Genomic DNA, 12961 nt, shown 5'->3' with positions numbered 1-12961 from the left:
CTTATTTTTGAAAGAAAAGCACAGTTTTTTTCAATGAAGATAACATTAAATTAATCAGAAATACACTCTATACATTGTTAATGTGGTAAATGACTATTCTTGCTGCAAACGTCTGGTTTTTAATGCAATATCTACATAGGTGTATAGAGGCCCATTTCCAGCAACCATCACTCCAGTGTTCTAATGGTACATTATGTTTGCTAACTGTGTTAGAAGGCTAATGGATGATTAGAAAACACTTGAAAACCCTTGTGCAATTATGTTAGCACCGCTGTAAACAGTTTTGCTGTTTAGAGGAGCTATAAAACTGACCTTCCTTTGAGCTAGTTGAGAATCTGGAGCATTACATTTGTGGGTTCGATTAAACTCTCCAAATGGCTACAAAAAGAGAGCTTTCATGTGAAACTCGACAGTCTATTCTTGTTCTTAGAAATGAAGGCTATTCCATGCGAGAAATTGCCAAGAAACTGAAGATTTCCTATAACGGTGTGTACTACTCCCTTCAGAGGACAGCACAAACAGGCTCTAACCAGAGTAGAAAGAGAAATGGGAGGCCCCGCTGCACAACTGAGCAACAAGACAAGTACATTAGAGTCTCTAGTTTGAGAAATAGACGCCTCACAGGTCCTCAACTGGCAGCTTTATTAAATAGTACCCGCAAAACGCCAGTGTCAACGTCTACAGTGAAGAGGCGACTCCGGGATGCTGGCCTTCAGGGCAGAGTGGCAAAGAAAAAGCCATATCTGAGACTGGCTAATAAAAGGAAAAGATTAATATGGGCAAAAGCACGCAGACATTGGACAGAGGAAGATTGGAAAAAAGTGTTATGGACAGACGAATCGAAGTTTGAGGTGTTTGGATCACACAGAAGAACATTTGTGAGACGCAGAACAGCTGAAAAGATGCTGGAAGAGTGCCTGACGTCATCTGTCAAGCATGGTGGAGGTAATGTGATGGTCTGGGGTTGCTTTGGTGCTGGTAAAGTGTGAGATTTGTACAAGGTAAAAGGGATTTTGAATAAGGAAGGCTATCACTCCATTTTGCAACGCCATGCCATACCCTGTGGACAGCGCTTGATTGGAGACAATTTCATCCTACAACAGGACAATGACCCAAAGCACACCTCCAAATTATGCAAGAACTATTTAAGGAAGAAGCAGGCAGCTGGTATTCTATCTGTAATGGAGTGGCCAGCGCAGTCAACAGATCTCAACCGCATAGAGCTGTTGTGGGTGCAGCTTGACCGTATGGCACGCAAGAAGTGCCCATCAAGCAATCCAACTTGTGGGAGGGGCTTCTGGAAGCATGGGGTGAAATTTCTCCCGATTACCTCAGCAAATTAACAGCTAGAATGCCAAAGGTCTGCAATGCTGTAATTGCTGCAAATGGAGCATTCTTTGACGAAAGCAAAGTTTGAAGGAGAAAATTATTATTTCAAATAAAAATTATTATTTCTAACCTTGTCAATGTCTTGACTATATTTTCTAGTCATTTTGCAACTCATTTGATTAATATAAGTGTGAGTTTTCATGGAAAACACAAAATTGTCTGGGTGACCCCAAACTTTTGAACGGTAGTGTAAGTATATGTGTGGTCAATACAAAGAACTAGCACATAATCTGTTCTTTCCAAGGACGAGGGGATATTCATTGCGTGTGAAAGAAACAAATTTCAGACCGTTTAGTCCTCATTACCGTCAGTCTAAGAACCTTGAATTTATACATCATTTGTACCAAACCTGATGAAGAGACTGGCCCGGCCTCGAAACACGTCATTTTAATTGTACAAATAAATAACTTTGGACCTCATTCGTTCTCTCTCCTTACCGATCCCATATGGTGACGGAGGAATTACATCTCGACTGCGCCCAAAGAAAAAAAAAATCAGTTTTTCTTTCCTCACATTTATTACAAGTCTGGACCGCTTAGGTCTTGGATCGGAACCTGGGCTGCAACCTTATTAACCCTTCTGCCTCTGTAAATCATCGGATTACGCTCTATTGGATGTTGTGTTCCTAGCATAACCCTACCAGGTCAGCATATTTGACCACCATTTCCACCATCAATTGTTTCCTTACTGGTTCATGCACAATGTGTGCTATGTTGTTCTTTTTTTCTCCCTCTGTCAAAAAAATTAGATGCCGCAGTCGCTATTGACAACAGCATCTAAAGGGTTAAACTGCACTTTGATTCCGGCAGTTGTGGCAGGAGCCTGGCTGTGTATAGCTCCTAATCTCAAATCCTAATCTCCTGCCGCTGATCTCGTTGGTACACTGGCAGTACTCACGAGATCAGAGTGACGGATATATCCATTGCTTTGCAGGAACTAGCTCCTGCTTGTGATGGATATATTCGTCGTTCGTCATTAAGGGGTTAAACACAAGTCTACCACAGGTTCCTCAGGAAGTTAGTGCATCGAGAACTGATTTCTATTATAGCAAATGGCAGAATCATTATAAAGTACACACTGCTAGATCACCCTTGAGAAAAAATAGAACATCAGGTAATGGCCACACAAATACTAAGCTAAAGAGAGCCTGAAGAGTTGATTTAAAGGGTTGTCCCACCACAACAACTTATCACCTATCCACAGGAACTTACTTGTAGAGGCTGGGCAGCCCTGCTTGAGATGAGGGGCGTATTTATGAGCTGCCGCTAGCTACATCCATTCTCCGCTAGATCCGCCCACTCTCCGCTGATTGACAGATGTCTCCCTTTTACTGTGCATAGGGAGACATCTGACAATCAGAGGAGAGTGGGTGGAGCTAGACGCAGCTCATGTATATGCTAAACTCCTCTCTGGCAGGGCTGTCTGGGTTCTGCTGGTAAGTTCTAATAAACTACTTAACTAAGCAAATGACTGACAGACCGCTGAAATCAACGTGTCTGTCATTACATTATGCTGCCCTCAGTGAGGGCAGCAAAATTTCAATCACAGGTTCTCTTTAAACATGTGATCGCTTGTACAGTACACTGCAATACTACTGTATTGAGGTGATTTGTCTTTTTAATGTTCTCCTACTAATCCCTGGCTTTGAGATTTCAGGGCTTAATAGAAGTACTAACTTGGTAGCCCTGGGGCCTTCTCTAGGCCCCTGACTGCCATGACAACACATCTGCACAGTAGAGATGGATTGGGCCTGCTCCTCTGTCTAACGGCTTGAAATCCGCAATCGCTAACCAATCGTCATGAGAGTAATATACAGCTCCATACAGACACCGACAACAACCACTGTACATGGCGGATGTCGTCAAGTGGTTAAGCGGGATATGCTGCAGCAGCATGGAGGAGATTATACTGCAGTAATAAGCAGTGTACCTGACAATCCAGCACTGGTGTGACAGTGTTTCTCTCTGCTCCTGCTTGCTCACCCCTCTCCCCTCCAAAGATTTGCATTCAATGTGTGTTTGCTGACTCACTCTCTCTCTCTCTCTGCTCCATTCTCCTGCTCCCCCTTCCCTCTCCATAGAAAGTTATGGCCAGGCAGTGAAGAGACACACCACCACCTTCTGCATTCCTCTGCTCTGTAACTATGGTCTGCCAATGCTTTTTTTTTTCTCCTTTATACTTTTCCTTACAAACAAAACACACAACATAATACCTCAAAAGGAAAAATAATACCACAAAAGAAACATCAGTCCCATCACAGTAAATGCATTACGCATGTACCCTTAAGGTTCATCTGCTTTAACAAATAACCAAATAAGGCTGCGTTCACATCTGTGTCAGGGCTCCGTTATGTCGGAGCTTTCAGTCGGAACGGAGGCCTGGCTAACACAAACGGAAACCAGAGGCTTCCGTTTCCATCACCATTAATTTCAGTGGTGACGGATCGGGTGCAAATGGTTTCCGTTTGTCAATAGCGTAGTCGACTACGGTATTCATTCCGTCAAAATGACAGAACCCCTGCACAACGGAGACAAACGGAAACCATTTGTACCGGATCCGTCACCATTGAAATCAATGGTGACGGAAACCTCTGGTTTCCGTTTGTGTCAGTCAGGGCTCCGTTCCGACGGAAAGCTCAGACAAATCATCGGAACGGAGCCCTGACACAGATGTGAACGCAGCCTAACAGATTCATCTGTTTAAATAGAAGTTTTGACAAAAGTTACAGAATAGCAGTAAACATTAAAGCAGCATAGATCATCTTTCTCCTCTACTCCCAACGTCTACTACACATTTCATGCCCTTCCATACTTTTATAATCTCACTTACTTAAAATAGAATTTATTCAAAAGTGTTTTTTTTACTTTCCAGTGTGCAGCTTACAACAATGAATACTCTGAACTTTCCCTGAATTGATCTGGATTGATCGCCGGGTTCGTCCCAAACTTCTAGTGGCCTCAAGCCTGCATCAGAATAATCCGTCTGGACCAGAAATTCTTTCCTAAATAAGGGGTGATGAGCACTGCCTGTTTTTTTTTTTATAATAATAATTTTAATTTCCAATACAAGAATACAAAAAAACCCTGTCTTGCTAGACATACAAGCACAATTTTTTAAACCCAAGAAAACCATGCCCACCCCAAAGAGGGAAGGAGAAAAAAAGGAAAACCCACCATTCAATAAATATATTTCAATAGACCAGCTTGTTCTTCAGGGGGCATGGACTGAATCCAGGACATCGAGAAATGAATTTTTAGGTCCTTTCCCTGTGCTAAATAGCTCCCTGATTTACAATTTATAATTTTTATAATTAGTTTTTTCCATTCCATTACTGATGGAATTAAACTTGACATCCATTTTCTGGCTTTAGTTATGCTGGCGTATAAGAACAACTTTCTCAGCACTATTTTAATATGTACGGAGACCTGGATTTCATCCACATTCCCCATTAACCAAGCTGACACCTCTAACTCTATTTTGATTTTTAATCTTTCCTTGATTAATTTGACTATTTGGTGCCAAAACGTTTTTACCCTTCTACAAAGAAAGTACAAATGTGTTAACACGGCTTGTGGCCAGTGGCATGTTGGATATCAAATAGTTGATACACCTCTAAATGTATTTTCTTCGGTGTGTTATATAAACGGTAATAAAAAAAAATTGTGATAGGGCTTTAAAGAGGCTCTGTCACCAGATTTTGCAGCCCCTATCTGCTATTGCAGCAGATAGGCGCTGCAATGTAGATTACAGTAACGTTTTTATTTTTAAAAAACGAGCATTTTTGGCCAAGTTATGACCATTTTTGTAGTTATGCAAATGAGGCTTGCAAAAGTCCAAGTGGGTGTGTTTAAAAGTAAAAGTCCAAGTGGGTGTGTATTATGTGCGTACATCGGGGCGTTTTTAATACTTTCACTAGCTGGGCGCTCTGATGAGAAGTAACATCCTCTTCTCTTCAGAACGCCCAGCTTGTGACAGTGCAGATCTGTGACGTCACTCACAGGTCCTGCATCGTGACGGCCACATCGGCACCAGAGGCTACAGTTGATTCTGCAGCAGCAACAGCGTTTGCAGGTAAGTCGATCTTACCTGCAAACGCTGATGCTGCTGCAGAATCAACTGTAGCCTCTGGTGCCGATGTGGCCGTCACGATGCAGGACCTGTGAGTGACGTCACAGATCTGCACTGTCACAAGCTGGGCGTTCTGAAGAGAAGAGGATGTTACTTCTCTTCACAGCGCCCAGCTAGTAAAAGTATTAAAAACGCCCCGATGTACGCACCTAATACACGCCCACTTGGACTTTTACTTTTAAACACACCCACTTGGACTTTTGCAAGCCTCATTTGCATAATTACAAAAATGGTCATAACTTGGCCAAAAATGCTCGTTTTTTAAAAATAAAAACGTTACTGTAATCTACATTGCAGCGCCTATCTGCTGCAATAGCAGATAGGGGTTGCAAAATCTGGTGACAGAGCCTCTTTAATATGTAATACCTTTTTTTCCCCTTGAGTATACTACCCCATTCTAATTCACTTAGTAGATAAATTTTTCCTTTAATTTTTGCGAAAGTGCCCTTCCTCTGTTGCATCTTATAGACCTTTGATACAGCTTTTTTTTTTTTTACTGTAATACAAGAAATGTAACAACTTTTATCTATCTTGTGGAGCTCCACTGCGTTCCCCAACGCATTAAACAATTGGTCGTATTTAAACCGTGCTGACTGTGGTATACCACTACTTTCGCACAAATCCACAAATTCCCTTACCCTACCTTCAATAAAAAAAAAAACTTACAAATCTTAACCCATATTTATGCCACAAGACTCCATCCTGAATTTTCTTAATTTCTTCATTTCTACCCTTGTAGAAGAGGGGCTAGATTTCAAAGCTCCCAGAATCTGAAGCACCTTCTTTGCCTACATTCATACCTTATGTAGTAATATATTAAGTTGTTTCTTTTTTTTTAACTACCCCATTTCTAGTACCTCCCATATATCCCTAGCCTTCCCTCTACTATTGCTAACCATCTGCCTCAAACAGCCAAATTCCTCCCAATTGATGAAATATTGGATCTGGGTAGCCAAAAAGTACAATCTGAAGTCTGGAACCGCCAACCCCCCATCTTCTCCTGGGTTAAGGACTTGTAGCCTAATTCTTGCTCTACGGCGTCTCCACACCAGGTTTCTCATTAACCCTTCTATAATTTGAAACACTTTCTCTAGCAATATTTGACTATTAGCCAAGATATACATAAGTTGTGGCAACACAATCATCTTGCCTAAACTTATTCTGTCTGCCATATTTCATGGACGTTTTGACCAAATTTTAACTAGTTTTGATATTCTGCACCAGGGCGGTTACATTTAACTCCCTATATCCCCAGATATCACTATACCAAGGCACTTAAACTTCTGTTCCCTTTTCAAAAATGTTCTCTTCTCATGTTAAATATCCCCATCTAAAGGCAAAAGACTAGTCTTGCCCCAATTCATCTTTAGGCCGGCCACTCCCCTAAATTCGTCTATCACTTCCATCACCCGAACCAGTGATCTTTGTGTGTTGCCCAAAAAGATCAACACGTGGACTACATATAGTGATATTTTGTCCTCTCTCCCTCCACCACATCATCCTACCTTATCTTAATGGCCAGAAGTTCTATATAGAGAGCAAAGATGAGGGAGGAGAGTTACAACCGTGCCTAGTACCCATTGATAGCTGAAAGACCAATTTACCCAATTTATAAATCTAGGTTCAAATCCATACCACTCCATCAAATGCAATATGAAGGACCACTCCACCTTGTCAAGATCCTAAACAGCATATAAAGACAGGATGGAGTCACCCCCCCCCCCCCTTCCTTTCTTATCCTGATGTTATGGATTGTTGACCTGCCTGGTATGAACCCACACTGGTCTTTATGTACCAGTGAATTTATAACTGACTTTAGTCTATTGGCTAAAGCCTTTGCTATTAATATTATTATCGAGCTGTACGATTCAGCATTCATTTCCTCCTTCCCCTGCTTAAGCAATAATATTATCGCTGCTTCATACATTGAGTGGGGTAAACCATCTTTTGGACTTCATTGGCCAGAGTCATAAGTCTCGGGAAAGCATTGACCCATATCTCTGATATATCTCAAAGGCAGCCCATCTGGGCCTGGGGCTCTAGACTTGGGGGCCTCTTTCACCACCTTACATATTTCCGCCGATATATTACCTGCCTGTAACATTTGTTTCTGCTGGCCTGATAATTGAGTGAGGGCATTTTGTCCAACATATTCTTTTAACTCTTCCTCTGTTCGGCACTTACTGGTTTATAAAGCTCCTGATAGTAATTTAAAAAAAACTTCTTTAAACCCTTGAAGCACCAGGACATGCCCGTACGTCCTGGTGCGGGGGGTTGAAGAATACCGCTTCAAGCCAGCTCCATACACTGCGGGTGTCAGCTGTGTATTACAGCTGATACCTTGCACTAATGGCCAGGAACAGAGAGAACTCTGACTCTGGCCATTTAAACAATAGCGACCGTGGCATCTAAGCAGTTAAAAAGACGGGGCGGCCCACTGCAAAACGGCAACCCGCAACTCTATCGTGGAATGCCAATGGTTGTCATAGCAGCCCAAGGGCCTAATGAAGGCCCCCAGGTCTGCCTTCTTTCTGCTCCTGTTAAGCCCTGTCTCTGGCAGGGCTTAACAGGAACATGTAAAAATGACAATACACTGTGATACATTAGTATTACAGTGTATTGTACCAGTGACCTGAGGATCACCGGTTCAGATCCCCTAGGGGGACTAATAAAAGGTGTTAAATAAAGTTACATAAAGTTTTCAGTAGTGTACAAAAATGTTGTCGCTCACAGAACCTCTTTACATAGCTCTTACCAGCCTACAAAACTCCCAATCAAGGATACTGAAAAAAAAGGAGAAAACGTTCCTGTGTTGAGGGGATCAGGACATGCTTCTTTAATCCATTATGCATCCATCTTCCATCTATTTTGCTACTTCTGCAGGATCCTGAAAGAAATACCATTGTTCCTGATACAAAACTCTAAGTTTACAGGGGAACAACAGAGAATATTTTATATTCACTTCCTCCAGCCTCTTTTCTATATTAAAGGGGTTTTCCATCCGATAAAAATGTATGGCCTATCCGCTGGATAGGCCATCTATTGCTGATTGGTCGGGGTCCCCCGCCGATCAGCTGTTTTGAAGGGGCCACAGCGCTCGTACAAGCACTGCTTCCCCTTTATTTCTTCTTGCTCACTGTGAATGTTTGAAATTGGGCTTGTATAATATTTAAACTTGCAGAGACACAAAATTTTGGGTTTTCATTATGAATCTATATTATATGAGGTTCACCTTTTGAATTGAATTACTGAAATAAATGTAACTTTTTCATGATATTCTAATTTATTGAGTAGGACTGGTAAAATAAAAAGCAGCACTGTTGTCACATGATCAGATGGGTGTAAATAAGCCTCGATAGGACACGTGACCAGCGCCCCAAACTTCCCGTAGATACTTCCAAAAAAAAAGTCGAATTTGACAAAGGCCCCATGGAGTAGGGTTGAAACATCTCATGTGGTGAATCAAATTATCCACTTTTTCACCATCTATCGAAGTGCTGCATTGATTTTTTTTGGGAAGTATATATATATATATATATATATATATATATATATATATATATATATATATATAAAATAGTATTTTCAGATGTGTAATCCATAGGGTGGACAGGAATTCTCCTTTCCACCTATATAATATATTTCAGTGCATTGTCTTCATTGTGCCTGATGTTAGACAAGTAAAAATGTAACTTCGGTTTGATTACTTTTAATATTGTGTTTTCTGTTAGCTGGAATCTGTTTTCATGTCTCTTGGTGCCTTTTATACCATCATTAGATGTTGCTATAGTTACGTTCTTCAAGCTTTGCAGAAGCACTTTGTCTACTTATGCAGTTTTGTGTGTAGATATTCTATTTCATGGGTGCATTTTAAGCTATCGGTATATGTCATGTGTGGGGTGCTATTCTGACCCGTCAAATGGCATAAAATGCACCTTTCTTAAGTAAACGCACCGCTTACGGAAAGGAACAATTTAGCAGGGTCTGTGGAAAAAAACTGGAGGCGTGATTATATAATAGAAAACATTCTAAAGGTGATTTTTTTATGTTGGTTTCCCGTGTGTTCCCATTTATTCCCATGAAATGAGTTTGAATTGCAGCTTGGCAATTTAAGAAATTGTGATCACTTGGTTTAGTATTATAAGTAGAGAAAAATAATTTTCAGCCACCCACACACAGCTGTAAAGAGACAGTTACATGAACAGGGATGGGAGAGAAATGCTGGAGGGGGTTGAGGGGGGCTTGACTAAGGAAAGCATGATGTGGTAGATTAGAGTAGGAGGTTGAATGCTTAAAAAAAAAAACAAAAGAAGATGCAAAGAATACGTAAATATGCTTTTTGGGGAAAGGCGGATACATATGTGTGAAACAAAAATGAATTATTGGATTATAAAGGAGATGGTAGAAGATTGGGATGTCATGTTCCGAGAAAACAATTTATTTTCCATTTTACCTCTTGTCATTTTCACTACTTATACACTGCTTTTCATCTCATTTATCCCCACATTTAGTGTACTTCAAAAAGAGCATCTAAGGCCCCATTCACATTGCGTTTGTGCTATCCGTCGAGCGTATACGTTTTTAAACGCCAAAAAAGTATTGAAACACAGATATACATAGACTATAATGAGAAAAACGTAAACCAAAATAGCATCCTTTTGGTCTACGTTTGTCATGTTTTACATTGGGATACTGTTTTTTGAAAGTACTGAATAGCGTAGTCGTAGTTGCATGACGTAACATTTTTTTTTAACATTGATATCAATGGATCATGTATGCAAACGTAATTCTATAGGTTAGTCTCCGTTTACATACAGTTCATTTTTGGGTTTTTTTCTTTTCAGAAAACTCTTTCATCAGTGTTCAATTTAACAGAAAAACGTAAAGGTTTTTTAGGTAAAAAACGGACAGAAACGTATACCAACGTATGAGTATACGCTAAGCATACACGCTATAAAAAACAGTCGTAAACAGAAACTAGTATACTTTTGTATACGTTTTTAATGGTCCACAATTTTATAAAAAAAATTATACGCTCGGCGGATAGCACAAACACGATGTGAATGGGTCTACGATTTTAATGGTCTCACTTTTAGTGTCTGGGGACTCTCTACAGGTCCTATATTTTAAAGAAGCTAACTTCCAAACTGACTTACATGCCCCATTTTCTTTTTCTTATTTATTTCTTCTTTTCTTGCACTAACCCGGGGTCCTGAAGAAGGCCCCCAGGTCTGTAATGTGTGTGTGGCCGTAATGGGAACTACTGTCGGGATCGCAGATAAATCTGTTCCCAGCCTTTTAAACCCTTAGATGCCACGGTCAGGAGCAACCCTGGCATCGAAACAGTTAGACAAAGAGAAGAGGCTCCCTTTGTCCCACGAGACATACAGTTAGTTCCAGAATTATTTGGACAGTGACACAAGTTTTGGTATTTTAGCTGTTTACCAAAACATATTGAATATACAGTTATATAATCAATATGGGCTTAAAGCGACTCTCAGCTTTAATTTGAGGATATTGACATCCTAATTTGAGGAAGGGTTTAGGAATTACAGCTCTTTAATATGTAGCTGCCTCTTTTTCAAGGGACCAAAGGTAAGTGGACAATTATCTCAAATCTATTTAATGGGCTTCATGGGCTATTCCCTCGTTAATCCATCATCAATTAAGCAGGTAAAAGGTCTGGAGTTGATTCCAGGTGTGGCATTTGCATTTGGAATCTGTTGCTGTGAACCCACAACATGAGGTCAAAGGAGCAAGTGAAACAGACCATCGTTAGGCTGAAAAAAATGAAGAAATCCATCAGAGAGATCGCACAAATGTTAGGAGTGGCCAAATCAACAGTTTGGTACATTCTTGAAAAAAAAGAGCGCACTGGTGATCTCGTAACCTCCAAAAGACCTGGACGTCCACAGAAGACAACAGTGGTGGATGATTGCAGAATCATTTCCATGTTGAATAAAAACCTCTTCACAACATCTACCCAAGTAAGGAACACTGGAAGTAGGTGTATTAGTATCTAAGTCTACCATAAAAAGACTTCACGAGAGCAAATACAGAGTGTTGACCACAAGGTGCAAACCATTAATCAGTCTCAAAAATAGGCCAGATTAGACTTAGCCAAACAACATGAAGCCGCCCAGTTCTGGAACAGCATGAAACTAAGATCAACCTGTACCAGAATGACGGGAGGAAGAAAGTATGGAGAAGGCTTGGAACGGCTCATGATCCAAAGCACACCACATCCTCTGTAAAACATGGTGGAGGCAGTGTGATGGCATGGTGGAGGCAGTGTGATGGTATGGGCATGCATGGCTGCCAAAGGCACAGGGTCACTAGTGTTTATTGATGATGTGACTGAAGACAGAAGCAGCCGAATGAATTCTGAAGTGTTCAGGGATTTACTGTCTGCTTTCAACCAAATGCAGCAAGGTTGATTGGACGTCGCTTCACAGTACAGATGAACAATGACCCAAAACATACTGCAAAAGCAACCCAGGAGTTTATAAGGCAAAGAATTGGAATATTCTGCAATGTCCAAGTCAATCACCAGATCTCACCCCGATCGAGCTGCATTTCACTTGCTTAAGACAAAACTTAAGGCAGAAAGACCCACAAACAAGCAACAACTGAAGACGCTGCAGTAAAGGCCGGGCAAAGCATCACAAAGGAGGAAACCCAGCGTTTGGGATGTCCATGGGTTCAGACTTTAGGCAGTCATTGCCTGCAAAGGATTCTCTACAAATTATTAAAAACCCATTTTATTTATGATAATGTTAATTTGTCCAATCACTTTTGAGCCCCTGAAATGAGGCGGCTGTGTAGAAAAATGGTTGCAATTCCTAAACGTTTCACAGGATATTTTTGTTCAACCCCTTGAATTAAACCTGAAAGTCTACACTTCAATTGCATCTCAGTTGTTTCATTTCAAATCCAATGTGGTGGCATGCAAAGCCCAAATCATGAAGATTGTGTCACTGTCCAAATAATTCTGGACCTAACTGTATATTTAAAAGTTATTGGCATTGCCGCAACCTTCGAAGTCCAAACTATTAAAATATCATGTTATTCAACATGCTGGGTGAACACCGTAGAGATAAAAAGTTGCCCGAATTTTTTGGTCACCATGCTGCCGAAAGAAAACCCCCCAAAAAAAGTGATCAAAAGGTCGTATGTTTGCCAAAAATGAAACCAATAAAAACTATAGCTTTCCCAGCAAAAATCAAGCACTCACAATGCTCCATCGACAGTAAAATTAAAAGTTATGGCTTTCAGAATATGGCGACACAAACAATTTTTTTTAACAAATAGTTTTTTCTTTGTAAAAATAGTACATTATAAAAAAACCTGTATCATTTTGGTATCGCCGTAATTGTATAGACCCGCAATAAAGTAAACTTGTCGTTTTTACCGCACAAGGAACACCATAAAAATTAAATCCAAA

The 12961-nt window shown here is 40.6% G+C and overlaps 1 protein-coding gene across 11 annotated transcripts in view; it reads left to right on the top strand.

The window, feature by feature from the left end:
* CACNA1G (calcium voltage-gated channel subunit alpha1 G) overlaps window positions 1–12961 on the top strand; it is a 338489-nt gene that overhangs the window by 65126 nt on the left and 260402 nt on the right. The gene's annotated exons all lie outside the window — the stretch shown is intronic.

Source organism: Rhinoderma darwinii, chromosome 13 (genome assembly GCF_050947455.1).
Source record: "Rhinoderma darwinii isolate aRhiDar2 chromosome 13, aRhiDar2.hap1, whole genome shotgun sequence".
Classification (NCBI taxonomy): Eukaryota; Metazoa; Chordata; class Amphibia; order Anura; family Rhinodermatidae; genus Rhinoderma; species Rhinoderma darwinii.
Note: the sequence above shows the minus strand (reverse complement) of the source record. Positions and strands in the feature narration are given on the sequence as shown.